The following is a 21,844-nucleotide window of genomic DNA, read 5'->3' on the forward strand; positions in this document are numbered from 1 at the left end:
TACAATAAAGCCCTATTCGTTTAGTATTATCTGAGGACGTCTGGTAAATTTGTAATAATTACAGAGGTCGTCTGTGTTCTTAATCCCATGCGAATCGGCCATGTCTGTCCATAAAAATGTCAGTAACAATTCCAACTGCATCAGAACGATCCCTATTATTTTCCCAGGATCAGATCGAGCTGGCTGATATTTGACCCTCTACGAGTCAAAATCAGCCAGATAGATCTGATCCTGGATAGCAAAAAAGAATCGGGATCATTCTGATCCAGATTAGCCTAAACTTTTTTAAGGGCCGGCTGTGGCTCAGGAGGTAGAGCCGGTGTCTAATGATGTCTGATGATGTAATTAGAGAGTGGAGTTTCCCTTTAAAACCTGACTGTGAAGGAGCATAATATTTATCAGACTTTTCATGTTTATCGATCTACAGTATATTCATATACTCAGATACACTTGATAAACATTTTTTGCTTTGCTTTTCTGAAAATGAAATCTGTTAAACAATTAATCAACTTTGTATGGCCTTGGTCTCAATGCATGATCTGTTTCTAATCAAGAACTAGGACACACATACCTTGGCATGGGGAATAGTTAGTCGTTAGTCGTTTACGTTCGAAAGATTTTTGTTTTCAATTTATGGTGAGACAAAGATGTTCTAGTGCCCATCCTTTGTGTTTTATGAACATCTGTACCTCATACTGGAAAATGCTGTAATCGGATGACGGTTTATTATATCGATGTTATTAGTTAGATCAAATCTGTTATTGATGTCCCCTGTTCAGAAGACACCCGTGTCCGTAGGCCTTATGGATGTTTATAAGTAAGTTTATTGTTTTTATGGTTCACGAGCATCCTGCAAATGTTCAACACACATTCTGATGTCTCATTCAGCATAGATGCAAAGCATACTGCGGAAGGTTTGGATATTATTTAGTTTTAATAGCTTATGCTTATTGGAAAGACATCTGAAAGTATTAGGCTACAATGTTAACCATTTGCTTTGACTTCGATACGTTACACATTGCCTATTAACAAAGTTGCATGAAACTAATGTATTTTGCAGTAAATCTAAATTATAGCTAGGCCTAGGCTATATTTTCTTTCTATTTGATGTAGGACGCAGTAGCACATTCTTATAATAGGGCTATACAATTTATAGGAGTATACATCACTTTAAGAGTATTTTAAGATAAATTGCAGTTCTTATGGTTTATTTCTTCTGACAGTCCCAAAGTAAATGGAACATCATGAACATATAATTAAACTATTAACTTCTCAAAATAGAGTACCTATCTCTAATTGAACAAAACAGTTTTCCAAATTCCAGTCCCCCCTCCATGATTTGTTAACGACTGTTTGACACACTTCTTGTTCCTCAAGGCTATTCTGTCTGATTACATAGCTAAAGGTTGTCTAAGTACATACTGTAACAACTGGGCCAATAACTTGGGTACTGAACTGGCTATTTTATACAGAACTTTTCTCATTGTTGTGTAATCCTCTTTGTTATTGTCCTTGTGGAATTGCACAACACTACACAGTACCTAGCCAGTGCACATTACACCCGTGTCCATGCTGATTTGTATCAATAAGCTGGACAGTATCAGAACAACAAATTAAACTCAGTAGATAACAAAAGTGGCAGTTTTCTGTGCAGAGGGATTTAGTAAAGAGGGACATAAAAAGAAGGTCTTCAAAAAAACAAAAGCTTAGCCTGCAAACCGTTTTAGAAATCAGTCTTTACATCATAACTAAAGAAGGCAAGAATGATCTTGTCTATGTCACAGTAGTAGCATGTGATTGTTTCTGTCATGTTGAAGATGTGTACCTGACCTGTAGGCCTATTTCAGAGGCCCTAATTCAGCTTGTTTTACCTGTCAAATACTACACTTCTTCTGTGTTCCACTGGACATTCACTACCAGAGCACTTTCAGTTAGACGGCTTGTCAAAGGCACAACAGTGATGGAAACCCCTCCAGACAACAATTAAATTCAAGCCACTGGTAGTAAACCTATTTCTCTAACAACCAGGAGGAGATTGGGGTCATAGTATTATCAACCTGATCTCATGCAGTTAATGGGCTCAGAATATCTCTGGGAGATACAGGGCTCAGAATATGCTAATGTTTACGTATGCTTGACCACATTAATTATGAATTGCAGTATAAAGCAGAACTTTTGAGTGGTAAGGTTAGGGTAAATTGTCGGGGAAGGAATTAGAAAATATTAGGATAAGTAACAAACAAATAAGCACAAAAGTGGTGTCCCAAGCACAATTCGAACCATGCAGTGACGTTCGGGTTGCAAGTGTCCATATCATGCACCGACAGTTCCCCTTGCGGCCACTGGAGGCATATAGTAGGCCTATAGTATGTAAATCATTGGACGTTTTCTGAACAATCAGAAAATGCGTCCGTATCTCGCGGTTAGCAGGGTGGGTATTGTTAGTGTTTGGTATGAATGGGATTGGGTCCTCCGATATTTAGACTGATGTACAGTAGGAGGGCTTGCGGCCTGGGTCTACAGTTTCTCTGTCTACATACTGTAGGTACTGAGTGTGAGGTCAGGTATTCATATTAGACAGATCCAAGAAAGTGATAGCCTTCATTATGTAGATGGATGAATATAAGATGCCTCTGGTTTCATCTTTGGCTCCTCTTTGGCTCTTCAGAGAGCTCCTCATCCCATCACCAATAATCTGTAGGCCTACTTGATCCATTCTATCGGTTTTGACTGTATAGTTTAATTGATACTGAGTCAGATTCTCGTCTCTGTTCATCCATCTAGTAGTAGGTCAGACCAAACACAGCTGTGCTTTTGCATAGAAAACACTGCCAGACCTTCTTCCCAAAGAACTCAGGAACTAGGCAAGGTTGTGCAAAAGAGAGTATCTAATTTTCTTCAATGAAAAAAATAATCGTCTCTTCCAGTGTCATATGTCTGGGTGTGTGTGTGTGTGTGTGTGTGTATTTGTGTGTGTGTATGTGTGTGTGTGTGTGTGTGTGTGTGTGTGTGTGTGTGTGTGTGTGTGTGTGTGTGCGTGTGCGTGTGCGTGTGTGTGTGTGTTTTTGATTGATTGATTGATTGAAAACCTTTATTGTCCCCAATGGGGAAATTTTGTTGTCAAACAGCTTAGTTAGGGCAGACAGAAAACATTCAATAAAATACATAAAACAGTGCAGGCTCAATAAGTAAAAAGTTCCAAGTTCCAAAGTTCCAGCAGTGTGTTCCAGCAGTGTGTGTGTGTGTGTGTGTGTGTGTGTGTGTGTGTGTGTGTGTGTGTGTGTGTGTGTGTGTGCGTGTGTGTGTGTGTGTGTGTGTGTGTGTGTGTGTGTGTGTGTGTGTGTGTGTGTGTGTGTGTGTGCGTGTGTGTATGCCACAGTGACAGGCATCCTGGCAGGGGTTGCATCTAGGTTGTCACTGTGAGCTTTAGTGTTCTTGGGACCAGAGACATTCTACTGGAACACAATATCATAAATTGTCTGTAAAGAAATTTATGTAGTCATCTCTTCTCTCAATTTCCTGTGATGGAACTACTTTTAGGTCAAGTAATATAACCGATTCCAGAGGAATCTTTTATAGTTAGAATAACTTAAATGCGAAAATGTAAGACACATTACATTTTTAAAGTTTTAAAACACATTATGATAAGGGAAATAAATACATTATGTTATGAAAACAACCATGTCACTGATTTATCAGGTTAGTGGAATCAGGAATCATTCAGAAAATGACGTTTTTACTGTTAAGAAAAATAACACATTTTAGAAAAGCATGCACTCATACAAGCAGCGCAGAACCCTGATCGTTTTACCTGGCCACAGCTTACAGAGGGGAGCAGAAGGACACTGAGCAGGGGAATTTAGGAAATGTTATTTTCTATCAATTAATTCAAGCAAATGCTCTCATCAAGGGCAGTTGCAAGTGAACAATGCGAAAGCCCAACAAATTCCATGTGAAGAAACCTAAAATGGTTGCTATGTGTAATATTTCTGGTTAGAAAAAATGTGTTTTGGCTGTGATTCTCTGAGGTAATTTGGCTGCACTTTCCACACTGATCTCATCAGAGAGGAATGATGTGAATACACAAGCAAATGAAAGCGTTTCAGGGACAGCCAAACTGCTCACCATAGGCCAGGTTTGGAAGAGCAAAGTATGGGTAAAGTTAGAAAGGTCCATGGTGGTTTCTATGGAACATCTCATATTCTACTATTACTCAATAGGGGAACAGTGGCACATTTATCTACCTCAAAGGTTTCTTTCAGCTGTGTGTGAAAGAGATGAGGCCTGTTCTCAACCCACAGTACGTAAGTCCTGTTGGAAGAGCCTAGTGATCATTTTATGGTGCTCAATTATAGGGCTCAACCCCCAGAGAAACATCTGCTGTTTCATCTATAATTTAATAAATTTGCTACATAATACAGGTTTTAAGTTCCAAAGGCCAACCACTGCCCGAGAAACTCATACTACATGCTGTACGTCCTCTCAAGCCATACGGTCAGTCCACATATTCTTTTGGAGTTTGAAGTGTTTACTAGGACCCCCATCTTGGCGTTAAGTTGGCTCTGGCCTGACTGCCGGAGCTTTCTCTTTGCTACAAGCGCAGACCTCCTTAACGGACCCCCGGCCAGGCTCTCCAAGGCTTTTCCCAACACTCTCCTCCCCGGTCCAGGAAACCCCTACTGGGTCCCGAATAATGAAGAGAGCTCCCTCCCCCTTGCTAACATGCAAGGTAAGCCAACAGTGGCACGTTCACGACTCCCCAAAGAGTTGTGCTGGTTTCTGCTCTTTTGTTTTCACAAACTCAATGGAACACAGAAAGAGTAGATTCTCTCTGTACACATGCCACATACTGACACTGTTTGAATTCAAAGTTCACCCAAAGAATATTGCCTGCAGGAAATAACTTGTGTTCAACAAATTACAGTCTCCTACGTAACTAATGGGACAGTGAAGCATTCTTTCTTCTTTTGGCTCTATACTCCAAAAGTTTGGAGTATGATTGCACAAGTGATGTGACGGAACACACCTAATTAAACAGAAACCCCAGTCAAGCCAATTGTCTCATTACTTTTGGTGCCCTGATAGGGGCACTATGTATAAAAAAGGTTGTCATTTCTAAATGGGAAAACAATATGTCCACACAAGTACCATCAAATAACTTTTGGGGTAATGTGTAGAGCCAAAAGGAGGAAAAATGCTTCACTGTCCAATTGCTTACACAGGGCACTGTGTCATCATGTGCTTATCACATTCACACTCAGTGTATTTATTTTTGAAATGTCATATACAATAAGTGAGAACAAGGGAAAGAGCATGTCTTTGTGCTCACAAAAGATTTTTTGGTCTCTGGCGACGACATGTGCAGTTCTTGAGTTATTGTTGGAAACAATGTAGTAAATTAGCTAAAACCTACATTACTCATAACTTCTTGGTAGATTTCCCTTTTTCCAATGAAACGTGTGTGAGTGCGCATAGATTGATATGCAGATGTAGATAACATCTGAGATACTGTAGAGCAGAGAAGTCTGTTTTTTTTTTTTACTGTTTGAAAGCAATGCTTGAATGTCACATTTTACTTGGAATTAGTCTCGACTGTACCTAACGGAGCTGCAAGTGTTAGAGGATGCAATCTGACAGATCGAATGAAGACCTTAAACCTCAAACATATGGTCACCAAGAACCAAAGCGCAGGGGTGAACTGTTGCCTCCAACATGTTTCAAGTCAGCCTTACATCTGCACTGGGGAAATGTACATTGCGTTCAGAAGTGAACACATTTTCCTCATAAAACACTCTGCATTTGAAGTATTTATTTGAACCCTTTCCTTAAACATGTTTGATATTATTCAAATAGTTTATGGGAATGGGAGACTGTAAGGCCAATGGGCTTTTCCATAGCAGACAGCTGCTAGGGGATTCTTGTTAGAAGGTATGTGTCAAAACCTTTAGTGCCATGTTTGCCAGAATAATTCTGCCAACAAAGTTACTGTACGTGGGCTACAGTATGTGATCCTTTTAACAGTTTAGCGTGCTATATGAGAATACATCAAATATCCTTACCAAGACTAAATAGTGTGATAATACAATATCTCACAAGTTATCTGTAAACTTTCACAGTCAAGTATCACAAATTAAATCTTTTCAGGATAGGGAATAATACCCTTTATGAAGGGTTCTACCTAGAACACTTTTTATCTGAAGAACCTGCAAATCTGATGAAAAAGGGTTCTTTGGATGAAAAGAGTTCTAGATAGGCCTAGCCTAACCCTACTCCTCTGCCAGGAACCCTTTTGAACTTCTTTTTTTCACTAAGACTGACACAAAACAAAACATTACAGGCATGATCACCACAAGAATTCCACATCATATTAAGGGTTTGGATTATGAAAGTATGATGAGCTATTGTTCTCCTCCGATAACCCTCGAAATGGACCAGAAATGAGTATAGAAAGAACAGTGTATGATTCTTGAAGGATGTACATGATGTAAGCAGAAGACATAATACATCTGCCCTGAATTTTTAGAACATGTAGAGCAGAGTCTGAATATACATCAAGGAGAAGCCACCAATGTTGATGGCGTATGGGACAGACAATCAGTGATATCAGCCTGTGCTGACTGAGCGGCATGCTATGAGGTGCTTTGGTTTGGCCTCCTCTCTGAAGGCGATGACTGATGCAATGATTAAGAGCAGATGGTGTCAGCCGGGTACAAGGCATAAACACGGGAGTGTTCAACACTGAGATAAATCAACAAAAGGCCCTTGAAGTGAGAGATCTTGAGGAGACGATGAGAGACTCATGTGCGCGTAATACTGGGGGTCAGATTGTCTGAGCTTCGGCACCACCAGGGCAATTGCTTTGGAAAGTTCTTTAAGACACCAGACATACAGACATAAATGTTTCTTTTTCTGAAAGATTCCCATGAGAGCGGTTTGACGAGATTGCAGTGGGTTCTCCTTCAGGCAATTTTTTTCGACCCCTCACTATGGGAAACGCAATCTTGTGTATCTTTCGCTGAAGTCCCCTTTTAATCATGCCTGGTACTGGCTGGTGACACTTGACGCTTCCTTTCTGTAGCATTGTCACTGCCAATGGCACTTGTTCTTAATCACAGGTTTTACTTACGATGACTGTTGTACAGTTGATTCACTAATGTACTTATTGTAAGTCGCTTTGTATAAAAGCATCAGATAAATGACTTAAATGTAAATGTAAGTCATAGCCCGCCTATCACACGTCCCCTCTCTGAGCTAGCAGGCTAACATAAGAAGGTCTTTAACAGGGGTCTCAAACTCAACTTACCTGGGGGCCGCTGGAGGGAGAGTCTGGGTGAAGCTGGGCCGCATCACATGAACGGTTCTTCAGAACATAGACTTCTCTTGCCTACTCCTTGCTGCCAGAGACCTCTCACACAGCTGAGCCACATTTGGCTCGAGGGAGGAAGCAGTTGAGACAGTTGAGTGTGGCTTGAAGATGCATGCTCATCAGTAGGTTTGGACCTGTACAAGTTTTGACTTATTAAAGTTCATGTTGAAGAGCTTTTCATACTATGTGCTCCCAAAAAGGCACTTTAACATCCTGGAAAGCTTAGGGAAGGTGGGAGGCAATTCTCTCAGAAATTGTCCAAGCTTGTCTGCTGTTCCACTCACCTCCCTGAACTTGGCTTTGAGTGGCGCTGCAGGTCAATGAGCTCCATTTGAAGCATATCTTGCACATCGAAGGAGAAGGGGTCAGCAAACATTTTCATTTTCAAATTTTCATCATTCTCTTTGCTTGCTTTCTTGAAGAAATCTTGTCGCCTCAGTAGACATGTTTGAAGATTGGCGACCTGGTTCTCTCTCTCATCTCCATGGTATGTTGCATACTCCTCAGCATGTCTAGTTGAGTGATGATGTCTGATGTTGTATTCCTTAAGACACGTCGGGGTGCCCCTGTGCTCAACAAACATTCTGTCTCCCACTTTTCCTGAAATTCGTGACGTTAGAATTATAAGGTTCTATCTCCATTTTTGTCAAAATGTAGTGTTTTACATAATCTGATCCATTAGGTGTTTATTAATGCCTGTGTGGTGTTATTTTTTAAATGTTTACATTTTTGAGTTAGTAATTCATAAAATACAAAGGTTCCATCTCACAAAACATAATGGAATGTAAAAACGTTGACGCTCAATATCTCTGAACTGCCCTAAACGGAGATAGAACTTTATCATTCTAAACGGAGATAGAACCTTATCATTCTAAACGGAGATAGAACCTTATCATTCTAAACTCACGAATTGTCTGTGCTCGTCGCCAACCTTTCTCTTCACGGCAGGTGTTGAGAAAGACATGACTGGGGCTTGGGTGACAGGATATATTTTAATTCCACTTACTGTAGTGTCAATCCGGAATCACATTTCAAGCAAGTGACTAACGTTACTAATTTGCGTTGGCTAACTTGACAACAAACGCGAAACGCGAAGCTGTCACGTGCCTGAGTTATGGTAACCCATAAGTGAAAAAAAATAATCTATAAAAGCCCAGGGCAAGCGCGGCACGCGCAACGACTCGGCAAAAAGGTGCGTTTGAGAAAACCGCGCGGGCCGCACCAACACTAAACTTTGATGTCAAGTAGTAGGGGACCACAAAATATCGTCCCGCGGGCTCCCATGGTCTATAACTAGCCTGTGTGCTTGGAATTCTTTGGAATTGTTGCACTCTTGCTAGCTCAATGATAATTCCTCAGGTATAACTCCTTATAACTTGGTAGGGTAGCACTTGGACGGTCAGCTTCTAGTGACACAAACATTTGATTGTTTATACATAGTAGTACTGACACAGTATATAAAAACATTAGATATCTAAAATAAATAAATACATATTTATAAGGCCATGGGGGACCTGTCTTTGTTTTTTGAGGTCCTCACGAGTGACTACTTCAACCCTCTCAGACTGTCAATGTAAAGATGTAGCTGTCTTACTTGCCCTGGCCATGGCCATGCCTGTGAGGGATTTGTACGCGGTCCACACTACATGTGCTATCGGTCCACACTCTGTTGCCCTTTGCGACATTATGGTACATTACAAACTTTCAAGAATTCATTCCCCTTTCGTATAAACACCCTCTGTCCGGTACACACTCTATGCGTTATTTGAACAGCTCAGCATCCTTCCGGGTTTGTGATCAGCTGTTTGCCTGCTCTGCCAACCATGCCAGGCAGGGGTAGGGCATGCTGTCTACACAGCGTCTCTCACATTGGATTGTGCGGGCCATTGTTGAGTCTTTACAATTGTAGGGGATTGCAGTCTACTGTGGGGACCTGGGCATATTCCATCCACAGGTGGGGTATGCACTGATCTGAAGCCAGGGGGGCTTTTTCCTCTGACATTCTGAGTTTGAGGTCTTGATGTGACTTTTTGTGGCGCATTCCGTCGTTACCTCTGGGTTGGAGTCTGTGTGATGCAGAAGGGGTATCATTTTTGTATCTGTACAGGTTTCCAGTTCGGATCAGGCAATTGGGACGTTTTGCTGGGTTGATTGAAAGAGAAGTGAAGACAAACGTAACCTACGTTCTCTGAAGGAGATGAGATGTACAAAACTACATTATGAACATAGGTAGCCCCTAGTGTGATATCAAATGATGGATGAATGTCAACTCTGTATGAATTATAAATGTACACAGATACTGTTGGAAGTACAATGCTCTCTGTCTACCTCTCTATCTGTTTGGATCAGGAGGTGTTGCCCTTTTCATTGACAAAAGTACATCTGAGACTGAATTGGAAGCAAACAGTGTTGTTTTAAGACAGATTCTATTGGATCCCAGACAAGGAGATTAGCTGACATCCTTGAGCATCCAAGTCAATTGGCTCAGTTTGAATGTCTCCCACAAATCAAGGTACATATACACAAACAAGAGGAAGGGAGGAAAGTCACATTTGCAACACGGGGAAACTACATCAAATGCATCTGTCATTGTTGTAAATGATGACCAGGGGAGGCTTAAGCCAAGGACAGATTGTTTCACAGTCAGAACAACCCAACCTTGGTGAGGTAACATGCATCGATCAACCAACTGTCGTTTGGATTATTTTAGTCAATGCTCCTCCCAAAAGTACAGAAATATAGGGAGAGCAGAGCCACCTCTATAAGTGTGTGTACTGTATCTCATCCCATTTACAGTGACTCTCACTCAACTTATTTTCTCCAAACTGTGTCAGAATAATCCGAAAGTAAGACTAGGTTGTGACAGGCAGTGGAGTTATAACTGTGTTGCAGACAGACAGTAGAGTTATAACTGTGTTGCAGACAGACAGACAGTAGAGTTATAACTGTGTTGCAGACAGACAGTGGAGTTATAACTGTGTTGTAGACAGACAGACAGTAGAGTTATAACTGTGTTGCAGACAGACAGTGGTGTTATAACTGTGTTGTAGACAGACAGTAGAGTTATAACTGTGTTGTAGACAGACAGACAGTAGAGTTATAACTGTGTTGTAGACAGACAGACAGTAGAGTTATAACTGTGTTGTAGACAGACAGACAGTAGAGTTATAACTGTGTTGCAGACAGACAGTAGAGTTATAACTGTGTTGCAGACAGACAGTAGAGTTATAACTGTGTTGTAGACAGACAGTAGAGTTATAACTGTGTTGTAGACAGACAGACAGTAGAGTTATAACTGTGTTACAGACAGACAGTAGAGTTATAACTGTGTTGTAGACAGACAGTAGAGTTATAACTGTGTTGTAGACAGACAGACAGTAGAGTTATAACTGTGTTGCAGACAGACAGTAGAGTTATAACTGTGTTGCAGACAGACAGTAGAGTTATAACTGTGTTGTAGACAGACAGTAGAGTTATAACTGTGTTACAGACAGACAGTAGAGTTATAACTGTGTTGCAGACAGACAGTAGAGTTATAACTGTGTTGCAGACAGACAGACAGTAGAGTTATAACTGTGTTGTAGACAGACAGTAGAGTTATAACTGTGTTACAGACAGACAGTAGAGTTATAACTGTGTTGCAGACAGACAGTAGAGTTATAACTGTGTTACAGACAGACAGACAGTAGAGTTATAACTGTGTTGCAGACAGACAGTAGAGTTATAACTGTGTTACAGACAGGCAGTAGAGTTATAACTGTGTTGCAGACAGACAGTAGAGTTATAACTGTGTTGCAGACAGACAGTAGAGTTATAACTGTGTTGCAGACAGACAGACAGTAGAGTTATAACTGTGTTGCAGACAGACAGTAGAGTTATAACTGTGTTGCAGACAGACAGTAGAGTTATAACTGTGTTGCAGACAGACAGGCAGTAGAGTTATAACTGTGTTGCAGACAGACAGTAGAGTTATAACTGTGTTGCAGACAGACAGACAGTAGAGTTATAACTGTGTTGCAGACAGACAGGCAGTAGAGTTATAACTGTGTTGCAGACAGACAGTAGAGTTATAACTGTGTTGCAGACAGACAGGCAGTAGAGTTATAACTGTGTTGTAGACAGACAGTAGAGTTATAACTGTGTTGCAGACAGACAGGCAGTAGAGTTATAACTGTGTTGCAGACAGACAGTAGAGTTATAACTGTGTTGCAGACAGACAGACAGTAGAGTTATAACTGTGTTGTAGACAGACAGTAGAGTTATAACTGTGTTGTAGACAGACAGTAGAGTTATAACTGTGTTGTAGACAGACAGACAGTAGAGTTATAACTGTGTTGTAGACAGACAGACAGTAGAGTTATAACTGTGTTGTAGACAGACAGACAGTAGAGTTATAACTGTGTTGTAGACAGACAGTAGAGTTATAACTGTGTTGCAGACAGACAGTAGAGTTATAACTGTGTTGCAGACAGACAGGCAGTAGAGTTATAACTGTGTTGCAGACAGACAGGCAGTAGAGTTATAACTGTGTTGCAGACAGACAGTAGAGTTATAACTGTGTTGCAGACAGACAGACAGTAGAGTTATAACTGTGTTGTAGACAGACAGTAGAGTTATAACTGTGTTGCAGACAGACAGTAGAGTTATAACTGTGTTGCAGACAGGCAGTAGAGTTATAACTGTGTTGCAGACAGACAGTAGAGTTATAACTGTGTTGCAGACAGACAGTAGAGTTATAACTGTGTTGCAGACAGGCAGTAGAGTTATAACTGTGTTGCAGACAGACAGTAGAGTTATAACTGTGTTGCAGACAGACAGTAGAGTTATAACTGTGTTGCAGACAGGCAGTAGAGTTATAACTGTGTTGTAGACAGACAGTAGAGTTATAACTGTGTTGTAGACAGACAGTAGAGTTATAACTGTGTTGCAGACAGACAGTAGAGTTATAACTGTGTTGCAGACAGGCAGTAGAGTTATAACTGTGTTACAGACAGACAGTAGAGTTATAACTGTGTTGTAGACAGACAGTAGAGTTATAACTGTGTTGTAGACAGACAGTAGAGTTATAACTGTGTTGTAGACAGACAGACAGTAGAGTTATAACTGTGTTGTAGACAGACAGTAGAGTTATAACTGTGTTGTAGACAGACAGACAGTAGAGTTATAACTGTGTTGTAGACAGACAGTAGAGTTATAACTGTGTTGTAGACAGACAGTAGAGTTATAACTGTGTTGTAGACAGACAGACAGTAGAGTTATAACTGTGTTGCAGACAGACAGTAGAGTTATAACTGTGTTGCAGACAGACAGTAGAGTTATAACTGTGTTGCAGACAGACAGTAGAGTTATATCTGTGTTGCAGACAGGCAGTAGAGTTATAACTGTGTTGTAGACAGACAGTAGAGTTATAACTGTGTTGCAGACAGACAGACAGTAGAGTTATAACTGTGTTGCAGACAGACAGTAGAGTTATAACTGTGTTGTAGACAGACAGTAGAGTTATAACTGTGTTGCAGACAGGCAGTAGAGTTATAACTGTGTTGTAGACAGACAGTAGAGTTATAACTGTGTTGTAGACAGACAGTAGAGTTATAACTGTGTTGTAGACAGACAGTAGAGTTATAACTGTGTTGTAGACAGACAGACAGTAGAGTTATAACTGTGTTGTAGACAGACAGTAGAGTTATAACTGTGTTGTAGACAGACAGACAGTAGAGTTATAACTGTGTTGTAGACAGACAGTAGAGTTATAACTGTGTTGTAGACAGACAGACAGTAGAGTTATAACTGTGTTGTAGACAGACAGTAGAGTTATAACTGTGTTGTAGACAGACAGTAGAGTTATAACTGTGTTGTAGACAGACAGACAGTAGAGTTATAACTGTGTTGTAGACAGACAGACAGTAGAGTTATAACTGTGTTGTAGACAGACAGACAGTAGAGTTATAACTGTGTTGTAGACAGACAGTAGAGTTATAACTGTGTTGCAGACAGACAGGCAGTAGAGTTATAACTGTGTTGCAGACAGACAGTAGAGTTATAACTGTGTTGCAGACAGACAGTAGAGTTATAACTGTGTTGCAGACAGACAGTAGAGTTATAACTATGTTGCAGACAGGCAGTAGAGTTATAACTGTGTTGTAGACAGACAGTAGAGTTATAACTGTGTTGCAGACAGACAGACAGTAGAGTTATAACTGTGTTGCAGACAGACAGTAGAGTTATAACTGTGTTGTAGACAGACAGTAGAGTTATAACTGTGTTGCAGACAGGCAGTGGAGTTATAACTGTGTTGCAGACAGACAGACAGTAGAGTTATAACTGTGTTGCAGACAGGCAGTGGAGTTATAACTGTGTTGTAGACAGGCAGTGGAGTTATAAAGCTCTGCAGCAGTGCAGCACCTTCTGTGCCCAGGGACCCAAGGCCAGAGCTCCTCCTCCTCCCAGCTACTGGACAGCTGAGAGTGCACACTCAAACTCTCTCTCTCTCTCTCTCTCTCTCTCTCTCTCTCTCTCTCTCTCTCTCTCTCTCTCTCTCTCTCTCACACTTTCGTATTTCTCTGGCTATCACTTAATGATTCTTTTAATTAATAATAATACCTTATTTATTAGTATAGCTTTAAATATATATTTATAGTGTTTCTAAACAAGGTACAAAGTGCTACTGAACAAGAGAACAGATCATAGACATAGATCAGCATAAGTACAATTTCAAACATTCAAATAATAAATATCAAATATTTAATACTAATCAAATAATATTACAAACAATAGACAACAGTCCACAGTAAAACATATGCATAAATTAACGAGCATTAAATGCAAGTTTGCCAGCTTTATCTTCAGGCAGGCCATTATAAAGTCTAGGGGGCCTAATGCCTGGTCACCTTTACTGTACGTACTGTGTTCATTCTACACTTTGGAACAGGCAGTAGAGCCTTGCCTGAAGATCTAAGGCTTCTATTCATATGGCGTTAGAAGGTCTGCAATGTACAGTATACTGAGGCTAAATCATGTTATCAGAAGTTATAGATGTGGTCCTCTGTGGCTCAGTTGGTAGAGAATGAATGAATGAATGGTCTTTATTGTCATTGATATAGTACAGGTACCAAACAACGACATTTGTTTAATAAATCACTAAAAACAAGAAGGGAAAAGAGCTGGTTTACATAAATAAAGGCTATGTACACTATCCACTATACTATACTATACAAATAAAACACTGTGCTGTACTCTATGCTATGCTATACCTATTCTAACATTTCCTATCTCTGAACCTTATGTACCCGAGGGTTGTCATATTGCACATAGTGTTATTGCACATTCATTTAAAGTGTCGCAGTTTGCAGGTTTGAAATGTTCACAGTTGTGTTTCAGTATTGCACTTGATTTCAATCTAGTAGCTGCCATCAAATTGTCTAGATTGTCCAGGGCCTAGAACCTAGGTCTTTGCTGTGTTCAGGGCCTGGATGGCCCTGGGGTAGAAGCTGAGCTTCAGTCTGTTTGTCCTTGCGAACATGGTCCTGAACCGCCTGTCCGAGGGCAGCCGAGCAAAGTGTTCGTTCCCAGGGTGGGATGGGTCTCTGGAGATCTTGGAGGCCTTCCTGAATGGCGCTAACAACGCTTAGTGTAACCAGGGAGTAGCTGAAAAGGACTGTATACTTTAGGAAGGGGCTGGTTATCTAACTAAGGGAGCTAAATAGGCAGTATAGGAGGATACAGGCAGGGGGCGACAGCAAACCGTTAGACTAGCAGTTAATGTCGTTAGCATTAGCAAGGGAACTAGCATTAGCATTGGAGCTACAAACAACTAGCATTAGCATTGGAGCTACAAACAACTAGCATTAGCATTGGAGCTACAAACAACTAACACACGGTATTACATATGAACACACATTTATTACACATGACGGTTGTATACATCCCCAAATACACATTCCCTCCCGGCCGGCCACACACACTCTCAATCACTCACTGATAGTCTCTGGCCTGAACAGGCTTATAGTCCAGTGGCGTGGTGCGCGTTGAGGCCTGGTTGAATGGCCTGTGCGTCGATGAAGTGGTCCGCATCGAAGCTCCGCTGGAGTCTGTGTTCGCTCGTGGAGGCGACGATTAATGTCCAGCTGGCGTCCCGCTTGGTCCAACGTTGAACACAACTAAAACGGGCTACCGTGGTACACTCGATAATCGCTTTCCTGGCGTCTTCAGTTGCTGCACGGGGTGCGCGCTGCTGAATCCGCCATCTTGGATCGGCTTCTCGTTATTCTCTCTCGTTCTGCTTCTCTCTCGTTCTGCTGCTCACCACACACTCACTGACTGACTCCGCCCTTCCGTCTCTTATATAGGCACCACCGAACGTAACATCCGGGTCACAGACACACCCCGGATATACTACGTCATCAACATATACATAAACAGTACAATAATAATACATACACTTCACAAACGTATATAATTGTATAGAAAATAACAAAGGAAATACTAGGGGCAAAAATAGGGCTGGTTTGGGGAAACTAAACTGGCACTAAACTGTGGGCCTTCACAACAGCCGCCCCATGAAACCCTCGGTTTCAGTTAACTAAGAAGGCACACTGGCTAGGCTGCTCTAGCAGCGAGAGGTAGGAGGTGATAGTGTCGACCACTCTGCCTGTCTGCCAGGCGGCGCGCGGAAGGGACTGGTCCCTCACCAGTACCACGGCACCTTCGGACATCTTGTCTCTCTCCCTCAGCAGAATCGTCTGCTTCTCCTCCTTCTCCAGGGCGCGGATGTGCTCCTCGAAGCAGAGCAAAGCGTCTTCCTGGTTCATGTTCTCCAGCGCCTCGTACTCAGCGAAGGAGGGGTCGTCCAGCAGGTACTGCTGGGCCTCGGACCAGGTGGTGCAGTAGGTGACGTTGGCCATGTTGTCCAGAATGCTCGTCAGCGCCTCACAGTTCCTCTTCCTGAGCTGCTTGGCTTGTTCCTTCTCCTTCTTAGCCTGGTAGGCCTTAAACACTTGCTTCTTCTCACTCAGCTTGGGCAGGGCGCTGTAGCGTGGGTCGTTGATGATCATTCTCATGGTTTGCTCCCATGACGCGTCGGATGAACCACCATCCTCCTCCAGAAGCTCTTTGAAGGCCTGCTTGGCCTCCTCTTCTGGGTTCCACTTTACTCTCTTCTTCGCCAACTTCGGCCTTTCCTCCTTGGAGGCGTCTACAATACTGGCTGAGACTTTCATGGCTGACGTGTACTTGACGAAGTTGACGGGTGCGTCAATGCTGACCTCGGCCACGTGAGGGTGCATGGCCACCTGCAGGTGTTCCTCGGCAACAGCTGTTGCCGCCATGGCACGGTAGCGCCACCACCGGGACTCCTTAGTCTGGGAGTTGTAGTAGTAAGGCTTCCCATCCAGAGACTTATGCTCTGTCCACAGAGACTTCTTCCTCGGTTGGTCATCCTGTGGTGAACCATTTGTGGTACTAACTGTTCCAGGTGCACTGGCAGCAATAGATTCCACTCCAGGCGGTCCGGTTGGTTGGTTTGCTTCTTCGGTTCGGACATGGAGGGATGACGTAGCTCTCCCGTCCCTCTCTCTCCACTCGGTAGCGCCTTGGAGGGCCCACCCAAGCGCCGTCTTAACAGCCATCGGGCAGCCTCGTGGTCCTCTCAGCGGAGGACGGAGCGACACGATCAGTTCAGCGTTGTCCGAGCCGATGAGAAGGGTTGGCTCCGCTCCTTCTATCGGATGTAGGTCTACTCCCCGTAGGTGGGGATATCTTGCGCGTAACCTCTCCAGGGGGTAGTCGTAGCGGGAGAGCGCTAGCTGGTCGGCGGTGAAGACATTCTGAAGCCGATGTCTATCCGACGGCCGCCCCGCCGGGGAGATAGAGAAGTTGATTCTCGCCCCGGTGACCTCTTTAAGGTCGCGACGTATCGTGCGCAGAGTCAGCTTCTCCGCAGTCCCTTGGAGCCCCAACTGGCGCACTGCCCCCTGGAGAAGGATGGTCCGTTCCGACCCGTCGTCTAGAACGGCGTACGTGTCGTACACAGCGTTGTTGTGGTGAAGTCGGACCTTCACCACCTTCAGTAGAACCTTGGAGCCGCTGCTCTGTGGCGAGTCTAGGTAGTAGACAGGGGTTTCCTCTTCCGGTGCGCGACCGGACCTAGGGCTTCTGTTGCCCTCCGTGGACCTGGCGAGGGAGACCTCGTGTAGGATGTGGAGGTGGACCTCCTCACAGCGGTTGCACTTCCTCCTCAAGGTGCAGTTCTTCGCCAGATGGTCGCGCCCACAGTTCCAGCACCTCTGGTTCTTCTCGAGCCACCTCTGCTTGGCCTCGGTACTCAGGTTGTTGAAGTCACTGCACTCATTGAGCCAGTGCTCGCTGGTGCAGTACGGACATGGCGGTGGACCTCTCCGTCCCTTTGGAGGGGGTTGAGAGGAATCCTTTCCCTCAGGTCGGGTGGTCCTCTCTCTCCGAGGCTCCTCCTCCGTGTGCAGCACTCCTACTGGGCGTCCTCTGTTCGAGCTCGGCCCGTCCCAGCGGTCTCCCTTCTCCCTCTCCTTCTTCGGCTCAGCGTAACCCATGGCGTCTACGTTGGTGTCATGCACTTCCTCCAGTAGGAACTCCGCGAAGGCAGCCATGCTCAGACCCAACTTCTCGGGGTTACGAACGCGCTGCTGTCTCCGGAACCTCTCCTGCCGGAAGCGTGGGATCTTGCGGAGCAGCCGCTCTACGTTGGAGGTGCTGTTGATCTCGCTGGCGCCAGCTGGGCCCTGCGTCTTCAGCATCCCAACCAAGGTGTGCACGCGGAGCGCGAAGTCATCCAGCGCCCGGTCATCCTTGATGGGGGCCTGCTGTTCGAGGGCTTGCAGTTCAGCAAGGGCGTGGTTCCAGGGACGACCGTAGCGGGCATCCAAGTCAGCGAGCGCTCTGGTGTAAGGTGTCGGTGCGGAGGCATGGGCCAGTACCATGTTGTGGGCTCTGGGGTTCCTCACATGCTGAAGGAGAATCGCATATTTGTAGGACTCTGAGCAGGAGTTGTCCAAGAGCGTGTCTAGGCAGATGCGTAGCTCCACATACTGGCTCCTGTCCTCGTCCTTGAAGAAGGGGAACTTGGGTCCCTCCACCTGGGGGAACATCCTGTAGTGGATCATCGGTGCTGGAGTGACGGTCTGGGTGTCCGGCCTGCATGCATTTTGGTGCACTGGAGGACCTAGGGGTGTGCTACGCTCTTGGGGGATGACTCCCCTCCCGGGCAGCGACGCTGGCTCCCTCTGGGCCGCGTAGCGGTCGGGTCCCTGGTCCTCTTCCTTCCAGGTGGTCAGCTGGGCCTGCAGTTGGACAGTCATGGCGGGGGTCATGGAGCCATCGGCGGGGGGTTCAGGAGATGGCACTCGAGAGGGCCGTGCGGATGATACTCTGGAGCTACGGGCCGACGGAGTTCTGCTGAGGCACACGTCGCGCATGGTCTGCATCATTTCCTCCATCTTCTCCGCGTGCAGTTGCTCTCTCGCCATCTGCCTCTCCGCCGCGCGTTCCGCCCCCTCCATCTGGAGGCGCTCGCGCTCGTACTGGATGCGTTCCCTCTCTAACGCCTCCTGGCGCTGTCTCTCCGTCTGGAGGCGGTCGCGCTCCATCTGGAAGCGCTCACGTTCTAGCGCTGTCTCTCCGCCTCGCGTTCCGCTCCGTTCATCTGGAAGCGTTCACGTTCTAGCGCCTCCTGGCGCTGTCTCTCCGCCGCGCGTTCCGCTCCGTCCATCTGGAAGCGTTCACGTTCTAGCGCCTCCTGGCGCTGTCTCCCCGCCGCCTCCATCTGGAGGCGCTCGCGTTCTAGCGCCTCCTGGCGCTGTCTCCCCGCCGCCTCCATCTGGAGGCGCTCGCGCTCGAAATGGATGCGTTCCCTCTCTAACGCCATCTCGGCCTGTTGGCGCTCCCGCTCTAACGCCATCTCGGCCTGTTGGCGCATACATTCTGACAGCGCGGCACTACTCCCTCTGGAGTGCAGGCTATCCGCCCCAGAGGCATAACTGCCCACGGAAGCCCTGGACCGGTAGGAAGCCACTGAGCGGCAGGAGCTAGGTCTCGAGCGCGCCGTACTGGGAGGCAGATCGTTAAGGCTGAGGCCCTCCCTCTCCCGCCCGCAGGCGCTGTCGGACCGGGCCTCTCCTTCCTGTTCTTCCGTTTCCACGGCAAAACCCTGCGGTTCTGCCATCTCATCCTCAGGCTGGTGCTCGGTGAGGGCTGTCTCAGTGCTAGCCACCCGCGCGCCGGCGGACACCTCGGCCTCTCCGACCACGGTATCCCGTGGAGTGCGCTCCTCGCTACCACTCAGTGAGCTTTCGACCTCGAGCTCATACTCCTGTAACCTCGGAGGCAACCGCGGGACTCTCTGTGGTCGTGGCTCTGGCTCCGGGGGCGGAGAAGGGGGGGTAACTGTCTGGTCTGGTTGGCTGCGCTCAGCCATGCTATCACTACACTACCGATCCGGCTCGAAGGACCAATTGTAACCAGGGAGTAGCTGAAAAGGACTGTATACTTTAGGAAGGGGCTGGTTATCTAACTAAGGGAGCTAAATAGGCAGTATAGGAGGATACAGGCAGGGGGCGACAGCAAACCGTTAGACTAGCAGTTAATGTCGTTAGCATTAGCAAGGGAACTAGCATTAGCATTGGAGCTACAAACAACTAGCATTAGCATTGGAGCTACAAACAACTAGCATTAGCATTGGAGCTACAAACAACTAACACACGGTATTACATATGAACACACATTTATTACACATGACGGTTGTATACATCCCCAAATACACATTCCCTCCCGGCCGGCCACACACACTCTCAATCACTCACTGATAGTCTCTGGCCTGAACAGGCTTATAGTCCAGTGGCGTGGTGCGCGTTGAGGCCTGGTTGAATGGCCTGTGCGTCGATGAAGTGGTCCGCATCGAAGCTCCGCTGGAGTCTGTGTTCGCTCGTGGAGGCGACGATTAATGTCCAGCTGGCGTCCCGCTTGGTCCAACGTTGAACACAACTAAAACGGGCTACCGTGGTACACTCGATAATCGCTTTCCTGGCGTCTTCAGTTGCTGCACGGGGTGCGCGCTGCTGAATCCGCCATCTTGGATCGGCTTCTCGTTATTCTCTCTCGTTCTGCTTCTCTCTCGTTCTGCTGCTCACCACACACTCACTGACTGACTCCGCCCTTCCGTCTCTTATATAGGCACCACCGAACGTAACATCCGGGTCACAGACACACCCCGGATATACTACGTCATCAACATATACATAAACAGTACAATAATAATACATACACTTCACAAACGTATATAATTGTATAGAAAATAACAAAGGAAATACTAGGGGCAAAAATAGGGCTGGTTTGGGGAAACTAAACTGGCACTAAACTGTGGGCCTTCACAACACTTAGGTTGTGGGTTTGATTCCTGCTGGGACTATATATATTGAAAAATGTATGCACTGACTGCAATGTAAGTCGCTTTTGATAAAAGTGTCAGCAAAATGGCATTATTTTAAAATCCACTGGAAGCTGACAAGGCTACAATGGGTCACTTCTCTTACTTCTGGTGAAAAGCCTGGCAGCTGTATTCTGCACACTAGCTGCAGACGAGAGAGAGCCCTTTGAGCTGCCCTCCCTACTGGTCTCTCACTGCATTTCAGACTGTTGGAACTGTCCATTTATTATCCATCTCTGTCATGCACCACGGTATGATGATGAGAATGAGTCACAGTGAAAACTTAAAACCTTTTTATTAAAAGGAATTGGCTACGCTACTGTGGCTTCTGATTGGTCTTGTCTAATAATTGATACGGATAGGTTAAAGGTCTCCAAGGCAGATTTGATTCTATAACAGGAACTTTATTATCACAAGCGACAGTATATTTACAATCACAAGCAGGGATGCAGCCAATTCCATTTCAGTTCAAATTCAATAAGAAAACATAGTCATTTTGTTCCACTGTCACAGTGGAATAAGCTATATCAAAGGCATTTTAAATGTTTTACAGCAGAATCTTTTCCCTTTGAATATCATTTAATTTTGTTGTTTTATGGTTATAACATGTCCATGCTTGACTTTGAGACATAGGTTGGGATCTCCCTATGCTCTTGTTCTATTTCCTGCTTAATTTCTTACTTCCTCATGAAGCCATTTATTTTTTTAGTTTTATGATGGCAACTTTTCAAATGAATGCCAATTTGCTGAAAATATAATTCATGATGACCTAAGAGAAACTAAAACAATATATGAAACAGTAACACATTTTCCACCACTCTGAGGCTATATTGGTGTAGGGTGACGGAGTAGTAATGCCTAGCTGTGGAATATGCAGTTGCTCCACAGATCTCCGTCATCAGCACTCTGAGACACATGTGAATCTGGAAGTCATTACCAATGATTGCATTACAAAAATGAAAATAGAAGTGCAGAGAGGGTAAGGGACACTGTGATTGCTATTATGTAACACCACCCATTGACTTCAA

This window comes from Nansenia antarctica (assembly GCF_963989245.1).
Source record: "Nansenia antarctica genome assembly, chromosome: 1".
NCBI lineage: Eukaryota > Metazoa > Chordata > Actinopteri > Argentiniformes > Microstomatidae > Nansenia > Nansenia antarctica.